Raw genomic sequence first — 20234 nt, 5'->3', positions numbered from 1 at the left:
TTAAAAATAAATACCATGGATAAAATTAAAATGTAAGTAAATGGACTGAAAAAAGATTTGTAATGGATACAAGTAGAGATCAAATCGAGCTGGAAAATTGCACTGATGCATTCTCCCAAAGCATAGGATAAAGGATAGAATGGTGGAAAGTAGTAAAGAAAAAGTGAGATGCATGAAGGACAGACCAATCAAGAAATTTCCACATTTGTCTAATAGGAGTTCTACTGAATAAAAATTAAGAGAATAGATGGGGATCAATATCTGAAGAATAAATAGCAAAACAAAAATCCAAAACAAAAACACTTCCTAGAATTGAAGTCATGAATATTCAGATTGAAAGGACCCTTTAAGTGACAAGGAGGAGGACTTATAAAAACAAGAATGGTAATTAAAAAAAAAAAAACTTTAAACCTAGACACATCACAGTGTAATTTTGGTGCATCAAAGATAATGGGAAAATACTAAAAACCTTGAAAGATAAGTAAAGATCACCTACAATGGAACAAGAAGTTTGACATCAGACTTGCCATTAGCAACATCAGACAAAGCAATGGAGCATATCTTCAAATTGTTGAGTGAAAATAATGTTGAACCTCGGATTTAATTACCAAGTCAAACTATTATATAAGTGGGAGAGAGAAATAAAGCCATTTTGGACAGAGGTGAACCCAGAATCCTTACCAACCACAGAAACTCTTAGAAATAATTATTAGAGAATATACTTCGGCAAAAAGAAACATAATTTGTGGAAAGTAATGGTGTCAAAGAAACAATGAAAAATCATTTGTGTACTATTTACAGAATTAAAAATTAATTGTAAAAAATATGAGATGCAACCTATCTCTAACCTGGGAGAAGGTTTGCAAGTGTCAGTTCAGTGAAAGGTATTACCCATAAATTTGGCTCAAACTGGGATGCCTGGGTGACTCAGTTGGTTGAGCGTCTGCCTTTGGCTCAGGTCACGATCCCGGGGTCCTGGGATCGAGTTCCCTGCTCAGTGGGGACCCTGCTAATCCCTCTGTCTGCCGCTCGCCCTTCTTGTGAGTGCTCTCTTTCTCTCTCTCTCTGACAAATAAATAAAATAAAATTTTTAAACAAAAAAATTTTTGCTCAAACCAGGCAAAACATTCTGTTCTCACTCTACATCAACAAAGGGAATGTGAATGCTTAGGTCATTTTTCCAGAAGTTTAGAAGGGCATGAGGGATGTCTCTGGTCACTGGCCTAGTTTAAATCCCAGGAAACAAATTCTAGAAAGAGATCCATTCCTGGTCTAAAATATCCTTGTGTGGAACAAAATGAAAGAAGGCAGAAAACTGACCTATACGATAGTGTTCTCAAGAGATTTCATTTCACAAAGTATTTCCTGAGCCTCTGCTCTGCCAGGCTCTGGGCAGGCACGGAAGGGAACAACGATGAGAAGAAGAAGAGTGGGGCGCCTGGGTGGCTCACTTGGTTGAGCGTCTACCTTCGGATCATGATCTCAGGATCTTGGGATCGAGTCCCGCATCGGGCTCCCTCTCAGCGGGGAGTCTGCTGTTCCCTCTCCCTCTGCCCCTCCCCCTGCTTGTGCTCTCTCTCTCTCTCAAGTAAATAAATAAAATATTTTTTAAAAAAAGAAAAGAAAAAGAGGAAGTGGAAGATCCTTGTCTTTGAAGAATTGGCATTCCTGATGGAGTCGTTTGGAAAAGAAGGGGGCTTTCGGACGAAGCTAGTAAGTTAAAGACATGGGCAAGAGACAGACCCACATTGGCATTTTAGGAAGCTCAATGGGGTAGAAAGTACAGGAGGACTTTGTACCCCGAAAATCTGAAAGCAAAGAAACCAACTAGAAGCTAATGCAGTAATTACAGGCATTTAGTGAAAGTGGTTTTATGGAAGCTGGGAGGGACAAGCATGGGAAATCTGAGTAAGGTTTCTGTAATCAAACCCTAGAGATTCTATCTTTTGTTGCATATTTAAAATATAGTTCTCTCTTAAGAAGCCATGTGACATAGCGGAATTAGCTGCATGACTCCAAACAAGTTACTGAATCTCACTGAGCTTCCGTTTACTCAGCTACAAAATGTAAATACGAATAGGGCCAACCCTGTAGGAATTTTGCAAGAATTAAATGAAATAATGGTTACAAAGTTCAGAGCCCATAGGTGATGATATTAAATACTAACTATGATTTATAGAGCTACGGTTAAAAATTACCCTACAGATATGTTACTGAATTTTTGTGTGTATGTCGCCTAGTGCAGTTGCCATGGCTACGTAACTAATTACCTGAAAACTTAGAAGCGTAAATCAACCATTTATTATGGCCATGGATTCTGTGGGTCAGGAATTTGGACAGGGCACAGCAGGGATGCTCCATAATGTGTGGGGCCTCACCTGGAATACTCAGAGGCTAGCGGCTGGAGCCACCTCGAGGCTAGCTCACATGTCTGGTGGTTGATGCTGCCTGTCACCTGAGGGCCTCGGGTCCCCTCCATATCGAGCCTGTCTATGTGGTCTCCCTACGTGGGCTAGTTGGGCCTGGTGGCTGTGTCAAAGAAGCTGTATCTTTATGATGAACTAGCTTCAGAAATAAGATAACCTCACTTCTACTGCATGTAAGTGATTGGAGCAGTCATAAGCCATAACCCAGACTTGAGGGAAAGAAACATAAAGCCCACCCCATCAGTGGGAGGAATATTGAGATCCTAGTTTAAGAACACATGAGGTGAGACATACTGTTGTGGTTTTGTGGGAAAATACAATTTTCCATATAATCCAAATTTGGGAGTTAAAAGAGCAAATGTCAGATGGGATCCCAAGGTTTCCTCTGCCTATAGAATGGTATAATTGCTATTCTTAGTATCGGCTAGCACCCTTCAAAATTCTTTAGCCCTCAAAAAGGAGGATTTTGTTATCCAGTCTTCCCAGGTGTTTGGGTGGGAGCTCAACTTCTTTTCATTAGAAATGACTACACATTCGGGGCGCCTGGGTGGCTCAGTCGTTAAGCGTCTGCCTTCGGCTCAGGTCATGATCCCAGGGTCCTGGGACCGAGCCCCGGATAGGGCTCCCTGCTCGGCGGGAAGCCTGCTTCTCCCTCTCCCACTCCCCCTGCTTGTGTTCCCTCTTTTGCTGTGTCTCTCTCTGTCAAATAAATAAATTAAATAAATAAATAAAAAATCTTTAAAAAAAGAGAGAAAGAAATCACTATACATTCAACAGAAGAATGACTTCCTTATGAGATAATGACTCTCTACAATCTATTTCATCTATTCAGAAATTTTATATTTATTGTAGTAACCATCACCACAACCTTGATGGACTATTATGGCGCCCATTTTACAAATTTAGACTCCAAAAGGCCAAGGTAGTAGTCGTCAGGATTCAGATCCAGCTCAGATTCCAAAGTCTAACTTTTCTCCATTACAATTACTGCCTCTCCACTGGAAATAATTAAGTAGACTGGAAGGATCGTCAGTTAGAGATGCTAAAGAGGGAAGTCCTACACCAAATGGGAGTTTGGATCAGGACATCTAAGATTCTAAGTTTCTTTTCTAAATTTATACATATACTCTTTACCAATACAAAATGATTTCTATCCTACAGGATCTTATATGATATCATATCACCGGCTGTTAATCCTGCATTGCAAGTTCACCAATTCAAACAGAGACATGTTATATAGTGAGTAAGCTCATGAACTTTGGAGTCAGACAGACCTTGGTTTGATTCCTGGTTTTGCCATTTACTACCTACGTATTTGGATAAATACACAGGATGAATATAGCTGCCAGTGAAAGAACAATTGATGAAAAGTGGCTTAAACAACAAATCTGGGGACAATTACAGGGTTCTCAATTCAGTGGCTCATCAGGAAACTGGTGCTTTCCATGTATTCCCTCTGCCCTCCCCAGTTTGTCATCAGTGTCTGCTTGTATGAGCCACGAGGTTACAGATGTTCTAGGCATCATGCGCAGAACCATCCACTTTAAGTAACAGGAAAGACCTTTCTTCCCATGAGTGTCTTTTTATTCTCAGTGAAAATCTCTCCTAGAAATCCCTCAGCAGACCTCCATTCAAGTCCCATTGGCTAGGATTAGTTCCATTTCCATGCAGAAATCAATTATTGGCAAGGGGAATGAGATCCCTGGTTGGCTAAAATTAATCATGATTCATCTCCTCAGGATTGGCAAGAGTACCACCCCCCTCCCCCCAAAATAATCATGACTACCCTAAAGACGGTGAAAAAAATCGAGGTTCTATTATTGAGGAAGAGTGGAAAGGACCAATAAAGTCTGCTTTAGTACTTAACATTCCTGAGCCTCACTGTGGGGTCATAGTACCTTTTTCCTCAAAGAAATGCTGTGATTTTTTTTAAAAAAGATTTCATTTATCTATTTGAGAGAAAGCGATCATGAGCAGGGGAGAGGGGCAGAGGGAGAAGCAGGTTTCCCGCCGAGCAGGGAGCCCAATGCGGGACTCGATCCCAGGACCCTGGGATCATGACCTGAGGCGAAGGCAGATGCTTAACCGACTGAGCCCCCCAGGGGCCCCAGAACTGCTGTGATACTAAACAAGATAGCTCTTGTTAAGTGCTCAATAAATGTCAGCTATTAATGTGGTGGTTGATCTTATTATTTGGTTTTTAATTCAGTATCTCATCAATAGCTGGTCCTTTCCATATTCTCCTTCTGTCCCTCACAGCTTGATGTCAATGGCTGGATTCGTGGCCAGAAGATGGATACAGCAACTCTAGGCATCATATGCAAATAATGTCTATGATCCTCAGTTTCTCGATCTGTAAAACAGACATATTTCTCTTTACCTCAAAGATTTGGTGCGAGGAATAAATGACACCGTTCATATAAGAGCTCAATAAAATCAGCTAGTATGTTGCCATCACTGATGTCAGTGCGCTCTGGACAGCGCCCGGCGTTTTGTCGAGCATAAAGCAAGCACGCAACAGATGGTAGCTGTTGTTGTAAATAAACAGTTGCACGTCTGGTCTGTGCAAGAAAGGGCTGGATGATTCGTGAACCTCGGTTAAACAAAATCTTTTTGTAAAGATTTATTTATTTATTTTAGAGAGAGAGCACACACAAGCAGAGGGCGGGGCAGAAGGAGAGGGAGAGAATCTCAGGCAGGCTCCCTCCAACTCCCCGCTGAGCATGGAGCCTGATGAGGGGCTCCATCCATCTCAGCACCCCGAGATCATGACCTGAGCCTGAAATCAAGAGTTGGCCGCTTAACTGACTGAGCCACGCAGGCGCCCTAAGCAAAAGCTTCTTACAAACAACATCAAAAGCAGAAATGACAAAGGAAAAAATAGATACCTTGGACTTTATCAAAATTAAAAACATTTGAGCTTCAAATGACAGCATCATTCGAAGAGAAAGTAAAAAGACAACCTGCAGAATAGGAGAAAACATTGGCAAATCATATAGCTGACAAGAGACTTGTATGATAGGATATATAAAGACTCCTGAAACTCAAAGGAAATCAACAAATAACCCAGTTAAAAATGAGCAAAGGATATGATAGACATTTCTCCAAATAAGATAGCGTAATGGCCAATAAGCACATGAAAAGAGGTTCAGCATCATTGGTCATTAGGGAAATGCAAATCAAAACCAAATTGAGATACTGCTTCACACCCACTAGGATGGAAGAATCATAAAGACAGATAATGACAAGTATTGGCCAAAATGTGGAGAAATTGGAACCCTCATGCCCTGGTGATGTAAAATGGTGCAGCCACCATGGAAAACAGTCTGGCAGTTCCTCAAATAACTAAACATAGAGTTACTAGATAATCCAGCGATTCCATCGCCAGGTCTATGCCCAAGAAAAATGAAAACATACATACACAGAGACACTTGTACACAAATGTGCATAGCAGCATTATTCATAATAGCCAAATGGTAGAGAAAACCTAAATTCTTATCAACAGATGAATGGATAAACCGCATGTGTTATATCCCTACAATGGAATATTATGTGGCCACAAAAAGAAATCAAGTACTGATATGTGTTACAACATGGATGAACCAAGAAATATTATGCTAAGTGGGGGAGGACACAAAAGGCCATAGGTTGTATGAGTCCATTTACGTGAAAAATCCAGAATGGGCAAATCCATAGAGACAGAAAACAAATTAATGGTCAGGGTTCAGGGGTAGGGGGAACGGGAAGTGACTGCTAATGGGTATGGGGTTTCTTTGTGGGGTGGTTAAAATCTTCCAAAATGGATTGGGATGATGATTTCACAGCTCTGTGAATATACTAAAATCTGTCGAATTTTACATTTAAATGGGTGAATTTTATTACACATAAATTATATCTCAATGAAGTTGTTTTTTTAAAAAAAGAATGGGCCAGGCCTTGTTAGAAATACAAAGATGAGGAGTACCTGGGTGGCTCAGTCAGTTGGGAAGCTGACTCTTGGTTTCATCTCAAGTCATGATCTCAGGGTTGTGGGATCCAGTCCCATGTCAGGCTCTGCTCAGCGGGGAGTCTACTTCTCCCTCTCCCTCTGCCACTCCCCCCCCCATGCTCTCTCTCTCTCCCTCAAATAAATAAATAAATCTTTAAAAAAAGAAATACAAAGATGAATAAAATAGTACTTTCCTTATGGCACTATTTGCCAGGAAGGTTAAGAACCATATAAAAATAGCATTCCAGGTTCCATTTATGTTCCCACCCTCATTTTTCTTCCACTCCACTTTTAATTTATATCTATTGTATTTGATTTCTTCTTACAAAATCAGTTCAGATTCTTTCTGGAACACGGTGGGGCATTAAGTGAACAAATGACTTCAAAGATGTGATGATACAGGGTCCAAAGAGGTCAGTGCCATAAAGAAGACACCGCTGAAGTGCTCTGAGAGGAAGTAAAAAGAATTTCTGGAAGGGGAAAAACAAAAGTGCCCCCCCCCCCCGCCCACTCCCAGAGCATCTTGGTGCTCCTGCTCTCCCAATCGGCCATGGGAGAAAGATGTCCGGGGATGTATAAGTGGATCCCAGAGGCACATGAGCAGAGCCAGCCAGGAGATGCCTGTTCAAATGTGATGAGCTCTGAGAACTTGAGTTGTGTTGAGCTGTAGTCTGCACGGCAGCTAAGCCAATGGTAAGAGGAGGAAAGTGATCCGAGCCTCTTGGGCTGGAGAGCGCCTGCAACCTGCACCTGACCGGCACACGGAGCATGTGGAAACACGAAATTCTTGGCCCATTAAGCAGCCCTATTGAAGAAGAGCCAGATACGGGGAGGTGAGTTTTCAGCCCGGCAGCTTCAGGCTGAGCTCAGCTGTCGGTGCAGCAGGCACTGGGCTTTCTGCTCAGAAACTGTCAGAAGCATTATAATTAAACCTCCCCCCCCTCCCCCTGACCAGGGCTGACAGCTGTGAGAGCAGAGCTGCTAGGAGAGGCACATATATTCTTGAATCAACTCGGATCCAGGAAGGGGGTGGGAATATTCCATCCCCACAATTTCCACAACAAAGGGCACTTCTATTCCTGGGAAACCCAGGAGTCGGAGGCGCCTAAGGCATCTTCCACAGAAAGATTTCTCTACATTTGGAAAAAGATACGGCAGTTGCTTATACAGTTACGTATATATCTGTCTTTATGACCCAGCAGTGGAACGACTGGGTGTTTATCCAAGATCAATGCAAATGTATATCCAGCAAAAGACTTGTACATGATGGTTCGCAGCAGCTTTATTCATAATAGCCCAAACTGGAAAGAGCCCAGGTGTTCATCCATAGAGGAACAGATTAATAAACCGTGGCCCTATTCAGACAATGGAATACTACCCAGCAATAAACAGGAAGGAAGTCCTGATCCATGCAAGATGGATGAATCTCCAAACCATGTTAAATAAAGAAGGGTTACACAAAAGAATACATTTTGCATGATTCCATTTATATCATGCAAAATCAGTGGTGGGCAAAAAAGCAGAGCACTGATTACTTTGGGTGGGGAGAGGGGGCAGGGAATAATTGGAAGGGGCAGGAGGGAAGTTTCTGGGGTGATGATTATACTGTATCACTTCATAGGAGTTTAGTTTCCACAGGTAAAGGCATTTGTCAAACCTCGCTGAAGGCGCACCAAGAAGAAAAACTGATCGGAAAATAAAATGAGAAATAAGGGTGATGTTGGAGGGAAGAAGAGACATGGGATATTATCAGAGTTGATTTTTTTTTTTTAAATGTCAGTCTGAAGCAACTGATTAAAAAAAAACAGCAGAAATCTTGAGCATTTTACTAAAAAGGATATGCAGATGGCAAATAAGAACGTGAAAAAAATGCTCTGCATCATTTTCCATTAGGGAAATGCAAATTAAAGCCACAAGGAGATATCACTGCACACTTATTAGAATGGCTAAAATAAAAAATGATGACAAGCCCAAAAGCTGGTGAAGATTGCAAGCAACTGGAAATCTCATATATTACTAGTGGGAATGCAAAACTGTGCAGCCACCCTCGAAAACAGTTTGGTGGCTTCTTATAAATTTAAACGTACACTTACTATGTGACTGAAGAATCCCACTTACAGATATTTACCCTAGAGAAATGAAAACTTCTGTCCACGCAAAAACCCGTGTACACAGCAAGAATGGCTTGTCTCTGTTTTCTGATGTCTGAGGCTTCAGCTGGAAAGTCTGGAAAGTCTGCGTATGACTCAGATGCCTGAGGACTGGAAGCATCTAGCGGTTTCTTCACCTATATATCTGGCATGTGAGCTGGGATACGTCAAAGACTGCTTAGAGGAGACTATAGTTAGTTAGAGCACCTACAAATGGCCACTCCATTGGAGTGTGCAGAGAGTGAGCGTTCCGAGAGAACCAGGTGGCCACTGTGTGGCCTTTTCTCATCTCATCTCAGAAGTCACACAGTGTCACTCCCACCACCTTCTATTGAGGAATACGAGTCGCTAAGGCCATCTCAGATTCAAGATGAGAAGAATTAGGCCCTACCTCTTGAAGGGGGTGTGGTAAGTTCTCACCGCAGAACATGTGCAACTGGAGATATGGTTGCCTCTATCTTTGGAAAATGTGATCTGCCACAGGGAATGAAGAAATTAATTGATGTATAAATCTAAATAGCCATCGATTATAAAATCCCACAAAAAACTTACAATTTGGGATGTTAAAACTAAGACAGAGATAAAATATTAAATAACAATACATGAAAAAAATCCTGTTCATGAATGTTTATGGCAGCGCTATTCATAAATGCCAAAAACTGAAAACAACACAAATGTCCTCCAACGAGCGATGGATAAATTAACTGGTACATCTATACAATGGAAGACTGCTCAGCAGTATAAAAGAATGAACTATGGATACATACAACAACTTTGATAAACCTCAGTGGTATGTTAAAACATAAATGTCAATGTTCTAGAATTAGGGATGGTTGCTGCACTTTGTGAATATCTAAACATACACAAAAGCCACTAAATTGCACACTTTAAGAAGATCAACTTTATGGTATGTGAACTATATTTCAGTTTAAGAATGAGGAAAAAACGCCACAATTTTCAGAAAAAAATAAAATCATGGTTCTCATACAGATATAAAAATGAACATATGTTACAGATTAATTTTACTCACGTCCATACTATCCAAAGCAACCTACAGACTCAATGCAATCCCTATCAAAAATACCAATGGCATTTTTCACAGAACTAGAACAAATAATTCGAAAATTTGTTTGGAACCACAAAAGACTCTGAATAGCCAAAGCCGTCTTGAGAAAGAAGAACAAAGCTGGAAGTGCCATGCTCCCGGATTTCAAACTATACTACGTAGCTAGGGTCATCAAAACAGTATGGTACTGGCACAAAAACAGACACACAGATCAATAGAACAGAACAGAGAGCCCAGAAATAAACCTATGATTATATGGTCAATTAATCTACAGCAAAGGAGGCAAGAATGTAAAATGGGGAAAAGACAGTCTCCTCAATATGCGGTGCTGGGAAAACTGGACGGCTATGTGAGAAAGAATAAAACTGGATCACTTCCTTACACCATATACAAATATAAACTCAAAACGGATTAAAGACTTAAATGTAAGATCTGAAACCCTAAAACTCCTCAAAGAAAACATAGGCAGTAAGCGCTTTGACATTGGTCTTAACTATATTTTTTGGATCAGTTTCCTCCAGGCAAGGGAAACAAAAGCAAAAATAAACAAATGGGACTGCATCAGACTGAAAATCTTTTGCACAGCAAAGGCAACCATCAACAAAACGAAAAGGCAACCTACTGAACGGGAAGAGAGGTGTGCAAATGATATATCTGATAAGGGATTAACATCCAAAATCTATAAAGAACCCATACAACTGCATATCACAAAAATAAATAATCCGATTAAAAATGGGCAGAGGACCTGAATAGGCATTTTTCCAAAGACATACAGATGGCCAACAGACACTTGAAAAGATGCTCAACATCACTAACCATCAGGGAAATGCAAAGCAAAACCACAATGAGCTATCACCTCCCATCTGTCAGAATGGCTTTTATCAAAAAGACAAGAAATAACGAGTATTGGTGAGGATGTGGAGAAAAGGGAGCCCCTCGTGTACTGTTGGTGGGATTGTCAATTGGTGCAGCCACTCTGGAAATCGGTATGGAGTTTCCGCAAAAAATCAAACATAGAATTACTATATGATCCAGCAATTCCACTTCTAGGTATTTATCTGAAGAAAAGGAAAATGCTAATTTGAAAAGATGTATGCACTCCTATGGTCATTGCAATATTTATGGACACTAGCCAAGATATGGAAGCAACCTAAATGTCCATCAATAGATGAATGGATAAAGAAGATGCAATGTATATCTACAGTGGACTATTATCCGGCCATAATAAAGAATGAATTCAGAGGGCACCTGGGTGGCTCAGTCGGTTAAGCATCTGCCTTCGGCTCAGGTCATAATCCCAGGGTCCTGGGATCAAGTTCTGCCTTGGGGGGGTCCCTGCTCAGTGGGGAGTCTGCTTCTCCCTCTGCCCCCTCCTTGCTCGTGTGTGCGTGAGCGTGAGCGTGCTCTCTCTCTCTTTTTCTCTCTCAAAAATAGATAAATAAAATCTTTAAAAAATATATTTAAAAAAAAAGAATGAATTCCGGCCATTTGCAACAACATGGATAAACCTAGAGGGTATTACGCTGAGTCAGAAAAGTCAGAGAAAGACAAATAACATATGATTTCACTTACGTATGCAATCTGAAAAACAAAACAAATGAACAAAACAAAACTGAAACACATTCAGTAATACAGAGAACAAACTGGTGGTTGCCAGAGGCAGGGGAATGCACCAAATAGGTGAAGGGGATTAAGAGGTATAATATTTCAGTTATAAAATAAATAAAGCACAAAGATACAACCTACAGCATAGGAATATGGTCAGTAATATTGAAACCGCCTTGTGCAGTGACAGATGGTAACTAAACTTATCATGGTGATCATTTTGTGATGTATATAAATATCCAATCACTATGTTGTACACCTGAAACTGATACAACATCGTATGTCAACTCTTCTTCGGATTAAAAACGAAGATTTAGAGGCACCTGGGTGGCTGAGGCGGTTAAGTGTCTGCCTTTGGCTCAGGTCACGATCTCAGGGTCCTGGGATGGAGCCCCGCATCTGGCTCCCTGCTCAGTGGGGAGTCTGCTTCTCCCTCCGCCCCTCCCTCCCCTGTGCTCATGTGCTCTCTCTCTAATAAATAAATAAAATCTTTTTAAAAATTTTTTTTAAAAAGAAGATTTATTTTACTCAAAGGAGGGACACAGGCTGACGTTATAACTGGTGTAAAGGAAAAGTGAAAAAAGCACAAATTTGTATGAAAGAATCCAATTGCAAATACAGGCAAAATTGGTTTCCCCACAGAAAGGAGGGAAGCCAAGCAAAACTCAACTAGATAAGAGAGAGTTTGCATATCTAGCAATTACCTACAATTTACAAAACAATTTCTCTCTTTGCAAAATTGCTCAAAGACCATGAATAGGCCTGAATCAGATAGCCTGGAAGAGTGTGCTATAGATAATGCATGGTTTTCCATTAAAATTCACATTTTTTTCTACAGTATGTTAAAATTCACAGAACTGTACACTTCCCAAGTCAGTTTTACTTTGTGCTCATTTTTAATTTTTTTTTAAAATTAGAATTGCTCCAGCTCGTGCTTTTTAAAAAATTAGAATTGTTCCATGGTGACTTTGTGATAAAAGGTGACCAGAATGAAAATGGAGCCCCCAAAAGAGCCTACTAAACATGGTGGAAGCTAATATTAGGGTGGAGCCTGTGGACTATGAGAAAAACCGACTGCTGTGTGTTTCTGACAGTTAAGTCACACATTGAAAGCCATTTTTTGGAATGCAGCCCCGCCTAATCTAGCAGAGCAATTTAGGAGTTGAGAAGAGGGGCCCCTGGTTGGCTCAGTCGGTGAAGCGTCTGCCTTCCACTCAGATCATGATCCCGGGGTCCTGGGATCGAGCCCCATGTCCGGCTTCCCGCTCAGCGGGGTTGGGGGCGGGGCTGCTTCTCCCTCTGCCTCTGCCCCTCCCCTCCTCTTGTGCGCGCTCGCATGCGCGCTCTCTCTCTCTCAAAATAAATAAACAAAATCTTTAAAAGAAAAAAGAAGTTGAGAGGAAATCCAGCCAGGGACAGGGGTATCCCTTTGTTCTGGGCTGAAGGGAGACTACAGAGTCCAATGCCATCTCAGGGAACCAGCCACTAGGCTATGGGGTACCATTCACCAAGCCACCCTATGGGAGACATTTCCTCACCCTGATTCCTGCAATGGAGATACCATAGGGTACTTCCTCAAATGAAACACATTTATTAACACAAAAAAAGCAAGGACAGCAGCTTTATTGGTAAAAGCAAAAAAATGAAACAGGGCAGGTAGAAGAATGGATAAATGGTGGTATACTCAAACAATGAAATACTACTCAGCAGTAAAAATAGGTGAACTACTGATACATACCAACATGGATGACTCTCAAATGCATTATCCTGGGTGAAAGAAGCCTTCCATAAAGAGTACATTCTGTAGGATTCCAGAACACTAGTTACCTATAAAACATGTTGTGGGTGAATAAGGACTGTGAAGGGGCATGAGGGAAACTTCTGATGATCACATTCTGTATCTTGACAGGGGCTTGGATTATTCATTTGTATGTATATGTCAAAACTCAGCAAATGTACCACTTAAGATGCGTACATTTTGCCATATGTAAATTTCACATCAAAAGAAAAAAAAGAACGTTAGACAATTATGGAACTCTAGCTAATGGCATGCATACTGAAATGCTTAGGGGAAGTGTAACAAAGTCTGCAACTTACTCTGATGAATGTATAGATAAGATGGCTAGATGGAAAGGTGTATTATAATGCGAGTTCAATAAAATGTAAATTGTAGAATATAGGTGGTGAGTATACAGGTGTTCACTGAAACGTTCTTTCAACTTCTCTGTATCTTTGAAAGCTTCATAATAAAATGCTGAAAAAATTTTAACCGGAATCTTCCCCTCAGAGAGAGAGAGGGAAAGAGAGAGAGAGAAACAAAGAAGATCCTTCATGAATCCAAGCCAGCAGCTTTCCTTTAAAGCTGAAATGCACCACATGCTTTCAGCATTGGGTAAGAGCAAGGTGAAATAAGAAATTAATCAAGGGTAAACCTTGGTGCCTTTCAAATGAGTTTCAGGGCTTTGATTTATTGTTTAGGAGGGGGGGCACTCATTCCTCAGAAGACAAGAATCAGCATTTCTAGAAAAGGAAAGGGAGCCAGTGCCTATTTCCTGATTCATTTGTAAAGCTGCATGGGCGGGCGAGTGCAAAGAAAAAAGAGCAGAGAAACAAGCACAACAATATCCCACGAGTCCTTCTCTCATTTCCTAAGTTATGTGCTGCGTATTTTATCAGGGATATAGCAAAGGCCCTTCTGCTCCCTTTCTGAACCCTTCAAATCCTATTCTTGTCCTTTTCCCTAGACTGAAATCCAAAATCCACTTACAGATCCTAGCCTTAAGGTAAGGCTTTGATCCCAGCTAGGTGTGGGAAAGGCTACAGCAAAAATACAAGATTTAAATGCAGATGGGGATGCGGTGGGGTAGGGAGGGATGGGAGACTGGGTAGGGATGGGGAAGAGAAGAGGGAGGAAGGAGAGACCATTCTGATGATTCCCCACACATCTGCAAAACTACACAAATAAATGCACAAATACTGCAGTTCATATTAGACAAACTCAAAAATCTTTTAAAGCCCAAAAGGGGAGGGGGGAAGCCAGCAATGATCTGATCACCCAGAGATAGTATATTTCCATTCATAACTTTTTTTCTTCATGTGCATTCTGATTTTCTAAATTGTATTTTTATTTTGAGATAATTGGAGATTCACATGGCGATTGTTTCAATAAGAAACAATACTGAAAGTTTCCATGTAACCATTACCCAGATTTCCCCCATGGTAACATGCTGCAAAACTAAAGTACAGTTATCACCACTGGGATATTGACATTGATACAATCAAGATAGAGAACAGTTCGGTCAGTGCGAGAATCCATTGCAAGAACTCCTCACATTGCTCATTTATAGCCTCATCCACTTCCTTCGTACACCTACCCACTTAACCTCTGACAATCATTAATCTGCTCTCTGTTTCTATAATTTTTAGTTTAATTATTATGCATCCCGGCATAGATTACTTTCAGTTTATCCTGTTTGGGGTTCACTTCTTGAATCAGTAGGCCAACGTTTTTTGCTAAAATTGAGAAGTTCTCAGCCATTATTTTTTAAAGTACTTTTCCAACCTTGCCTTCTTTCTGGTACTCCAGTGACACGAATGTAAGATCATTTGTTATAGTCCCACATGTCCCTGAGGCTCTTTTTTTCAGTCCATCTTCTCTCCCTTGTTCAGACAGTAATTGCTATTGTGTTACTTCCCAATTCACTGAGTCTTTCTTCTATCCACACCATTCAGCTGTTGAGCTTATCCGCTGGAGCTGTTAATTTCAGTCACTGTATTTTTCAATTCCAAAATATCCATTTGCTTTTTTGCTGAGATTTTCTATTTCATTACTGAAGCGTTCCTTTTTTTTATTATTTGACTCAAGAGTGGTCATAATTATGTTTTGGAGAATTTCATAATGGCTGCTTTAAAATCTTTGTCAAATAATCCTGACATCTCTGTCATCTCAGTATTGAGATCTATTGACCGTCTTTTTTCACTCCGACATCTCCCTGGTCCTTGCGATGATGAACACTTTTTTATTAAAACCTGTACATTTTCACATTATGTCCTGAGTCTCGGGATCTTATTTAAACCTTCTGTTTTAGTTGACTTTATCTGACACCATTCCAGCAGGGGAAGGAGAGAGTGCCGCCCCATGAATGGAGATAGAAGTCCAAGTTCTCCACTTGGCCTCTGTTGATATCCTAGTTAGGAAGGAGCTCCTCGTTTTTGCTATGCGGGGATGGGACTTCTAGCTCTCCACGCAGCTTCAGTTGACATAATGTGAGGCATGGTTTCATTACTCTTGACCTGGCTATCTTGACCTGAATGTGAGGGACCTTGCTACTGCTACATGAGCATAGACATCCAGCCCCCACCCCCCAGATGGTGTCCCCGACATCATAGTGGAAGGAGAGCTCATTACTGCCTGGCGGGGATGAAAGTCTCAGCCCTCAACATTGACATTTTCTGGAAGGGATGTTCTATACAGGTTCACAAGGGCGAAAGTCTATACTCCCCACTTAACCTTTGCTGGTGTGGGTGGAGGTGAGGTCATGGTTTTTTCAGTGGTGTTTGACTGGAGTAGAACAATTATTTTATGAATGTTTTCTATCATGTTACTCTGTCCCCTTTCCTGGCCCTTCGCCTAGAGAGAGCAGGCTTGTGTTGAGCTTTTTTACTTTTTTCCATAGCCATTGGTGTTTCCAGGCTGCTGGCTTCCTTCAGCTTCACATCTGGGAACTAAGAAATAAAAAGAAAACTAAGGGAACTCACCAGTGTGTCATTCTTTGGGTCCTGAGGTCCCTGACCAATTTGCCTTCTTTGCTTTACCTTTTAGAATTTTTGTATGTTTGTTTTATATATAACGTTCCGAGGTTTTGACCAGGACTTAGTGGAGGAAGAGGGGAAAGTACAGCTATTCCATCCTCCTGGACCTGATTTATGTTCCGTTGCCCCAGTCTCTCAGTCCTTCAGTGTGGCAGCCAATGTTATTTCTGTTAACCTTAAAGGTTAAACTGCTAGTGATTTTACCAGCAAAAGATGGGTTTCTTCAGGAATAAAAGAGAATTGCAACCTGGGACAAAAAGCTGCAGCAAATCTGCAGGCAAGTCCTGGGAACGAAGGAGAGGTATACTTTCCTTAAAGAGAAAAGGGGTAAGTTGGAAAGGCTGTTACGAACTAAAAATCCACTGGAGTAAACTGGGAGTCTGAAGTATGGTGGGTTTTCGTTGGCTGAGCTGTTGCCCAGAGCAGGGGGATGAGGAAAGCGTCTCTTCCTCTGGCTGGAGTAGTAGAGTAGTATATCTACGTGCAAGGTCAAGTCCGTGTAAGGTCAAGGACATCTCTTCTTGTTGGATCTGCAGTTGACTAAGAGTGGTAGAGCGTGAGAGCTCCCCCTGCCCAAACCTCCTGACTCCATTTTAGTGAGGTTTCTCAGGACTAATTTTCACATTTCACACGAGAACCACAGGGTTGAAGAAATAAGAGATCATAAATCAAGAGTATCTTTGATTGTGGACCAAGGAGGGAAAGGAACATAGCTTGATCAATCTGCAGCCGTGAGTTTTGGAGACAGAACCCATCCAAGAGTAGTCACTCTCATCACCACTGCCCCCAAATTGATCAAGCTTTGTGGGGATGGGACACAGAATGAATTTTTTTTTAGAAGGGACAGGGAAGAATAAAATGGATACAAAGATGGGAAAAGAACAGTGACATTTAAGAGGTAAAGCCAAACGTAGCCCCCTTTGATAAGGAGAATGGACTCTTTACGTGCACCACTCTTCCTGAATCTCTACATGTTCACCAACCCAGAAGCTCTTGGAACACTGTCCTGTTGGGTTTTTATGGAAGCTTCATTATATCAGCATGATAGATTAAAACATTGGCCATTGGTGATGGATTCAACCCTCAGCCCTTCTCCCTTCTCCAGAGGTCAGAGTGGTGGGACTAAAAGTTGCAACTCACTAATCACAAGCTGGATTCTTCTGGCAACCAGCCTGATCCTGAAGTGGGGGTCCAAGAGCGGCCCATTAACATAACAAAAGACACTTTTTATCATTTTCCTCACTTAGGACATTCCAAGGGTTTTAGGGGCTCTATGCCAGACACGGGGACAAAAAATCAAATATAGATTTCTCATTACAAATCACATGATCACAACAATATCGTTGAGAAGTCAAAGCTGATACATGAAATAATGGGTGCCTGTTATAAGGATTGCCATTATGTGGTAGCTTGGCCGGTACAAGCACTAGAGATCATAGTGGGAGGAAAGGAGAACTGAGTGAACAAACACAAGGGAGTAGGAATGATCACAGTGTAATTCCAGTTCACTTGTAACATGCTCTCAAGTGATGCCAATCTTGCTGGTCCTTGGACCCCCCCCTTGAGCAGCAAGGCTATTGGGCATAATTCATGAGAGAGGCCAACAAATCCTCCTCTTCTTGAAATGTGAGAGTCATAGCCTGTGTTCTGTCATTCATGGCTTTTGCTCCACGAGTAGACTTTCCTTTGCCATGTCCTTATGATTCCCCTTCTGTTTTGACCTTCTAGCTGCATGCCTTGGGATCAGCACCAGGAGACAACGAATGCAACATGCACAAAGAGAAAAGATAAGAAGAAAGGTGACGGCATGGCTAAGGCGATTTTGCTTCTCCATGGTGGCTTTTTGCAGAAGATTTGTTGAAGGTGGAGGTAGAAACTGGCTTCAAAACAAGTTTGGGGGTTATTTCTGGATTTCCTATCCCCTGTATTCATGGAAAATCCAGAGCATGCAGTATGAATATATAATAGTGTGCCCAGTTTTCTTGTGTGGTTTGTGGAAACTGGTCACGTTGCTTTACAGCCACACCACATATATTTAAAGGCTAAAGCTATGCAACAGGGTTTCAGTCCAAATGATTCAGAGAATTGCTTCAATCCTTTATTTTGTCCATCAAGTTCTGGCTGGTACTTAGAGAAGAAGTGGATGAAGAACAGGGAACTCATGCCTTCTGTTTATGCTAGCCAGGAACTTCGATTGAAGCAAGATTATTTTCCTTCCCAATTTTAGAAACTATAAGCTCACACTGAAGTTGGTTCTCTTCCTTTCCAGCTATGTGACCCCCGTGACCTTACATCGTTCACTCTTCTCTCTGGAACTCAGTTCCCTCATTTATGAAATGAGGAGCAGGACTACTTCTAAAGTTCTTAGATTCCAAGTACTATCTCCAGTCCTAGACAGTTGTCACTAGTGAGCAAGACAATGACTAAGGCCATGAAAATATCTGCCTCAACCTTGACCTCCAGGTGCTCTCACTTCCTAACATAGAAAAGAAACGTGCCTATGAGAAAGATTTTCAGCCACAAGGATTGAAGCAATGCCTTTTCTGGTTATCCTTTACTTACCCAGAAAAGTAAATAAACCGGAAACCTTCTCTCAACCACCAAGAGTTCTGGTAACCTGAGGCTTCTCTCTCTGATAAGCTCTTCTGCTTGTGTCTTTTACGCTTACTGGGGACCAGAAGCAAGCATGGGGGAAAGAGGTAGGACCAGGGACAGCTGGAGTCTGTATCCTAGGGGCCATAGAGTGGGATGACAATCCTGTCCTGTTAGGGGTCAGGAATAACCTCAGGTAATATATAAGATAGGAGTGATGCTAGGAAACGTTTAGCAGCTCTTTCAAAGGAGATTTAGATTCAAATTCCCTTGCCACCATTTTAGAAAGCAAACCGAGGAGGGGAAATATCAGGCTAAGGTTGACTTCCTCACTTTATAACTTAGACCTTCTGGAGTCCCCTTGGTAAACCGGTACTGTGCCTTCCTTGTTCATAAAGGCGCTTAGTGTTTTAAGAACTGACTTGAATGTTTCTGGTCTAAGAAGAAATTAAAAAGAAAAATATATAATAAAATGTGGATTAGCCCTAATCTAGCTGCATCATTTGTCTTTAGGAGACAGATACTGGAATTAGATACTGCCTATTTTATTTTTGGGTTTTTTCCCCTCTTCCTCTTCCTTCCTCCTCCTCCTCCTCCTTCTTTTGTATCTGGCTTGCATGAGAAAACAGAAAGACCTTCTAAGGTGCCACACTATTTCACTAGGGTCTAATTTTATACTGAGCAGGGCTTCTTCTTTTTTTAAGGTCTAGCTAATCTTTATTTATTTTATTTACTTTTTAAAGTAAGCTCTAAGGACACCTGGGTGGCTCAGTCGGTTAAGCATCTGCCTTCAGCTCAGGTCATGATCCCAGGGTCCTGGGACTGAGTCGGGCATTAGGCTCCTTGCTCCGCAGAGAGCCTGCTTCTCCCTCTGCCTGCTCTGCCTGCCACTCTCCCTGCTTGTGCTCTCTCTCTCTGACAAATAAATAAATAAAATCTTAAAAAAAAATAAAGTAAGCTTTATACCCAACATGGGGCTTTGAACTCATGACCCCAAGATCAAGAGTGTCACGCTCTACTGACTGAGCCAGCCAGGCACCCCATAGATCAGGGTTTCTTTCTTTCTTTCTTTCTTTTTTTTTTTGAGAGAGAGAGAGAGAGAAAGCGGGAAGGGCAGCAAGAGAGGGAGAGAGAGAATCTTAATCAGGCTCCACACCCAGCGTGGAACTCGACACGGGGCTCAGTATCACAACCCTGAGATCACGACCTGAGCCAAAATCAAGAGTCACATGCTTAACTGACTGAGCCACCCAGGCGCCCCTAGCGTAAGGTTTCTTAACCTCAGAATTACTGACATTTGGAGCTGGATAATTCTTTGTTGTGGGGGCCGTCCTGTGCATTGTAGGATGTTTAGCAGCATCCCTGGCCTTCACCCAATAGATTCCAGCAGCACCTTCCTCCCAGTTGTAACAACCAAAAATACCTCCAGACATGGCCACATGTTCCCAGGGGACAAATCACCCCCAGCTTGTTCCAATCCATTTGGTCCCCATATAAAGAGCCCACCTTTTAATTAGAAGTTATCAGAAAAGATTGCAGTGCACACCTTGGAGCCTGCTGATGGTCTTCTGCCTCTGCTGGATGGGCTTGTCCTC

Source organism: Phoca vitulina, unplaced genomic scaffold, assembly GCF_004348235.1.
Source record: "Phoca vitulina isolate PV1807 unplaced genomic scaffold, GSC_HSeal_1.0 scaffold69, whole genome shotgun sequence".
NCBI classification, from domain to species: domain Eukaryota; kingdom Metazoa; phylum Chordata; class Mammalia; order Carnivora; family Phocidae; genus Phoca; species Phoca vitulina.
This window is presented reverse-complemented; position numbering follows the sequence as displayed.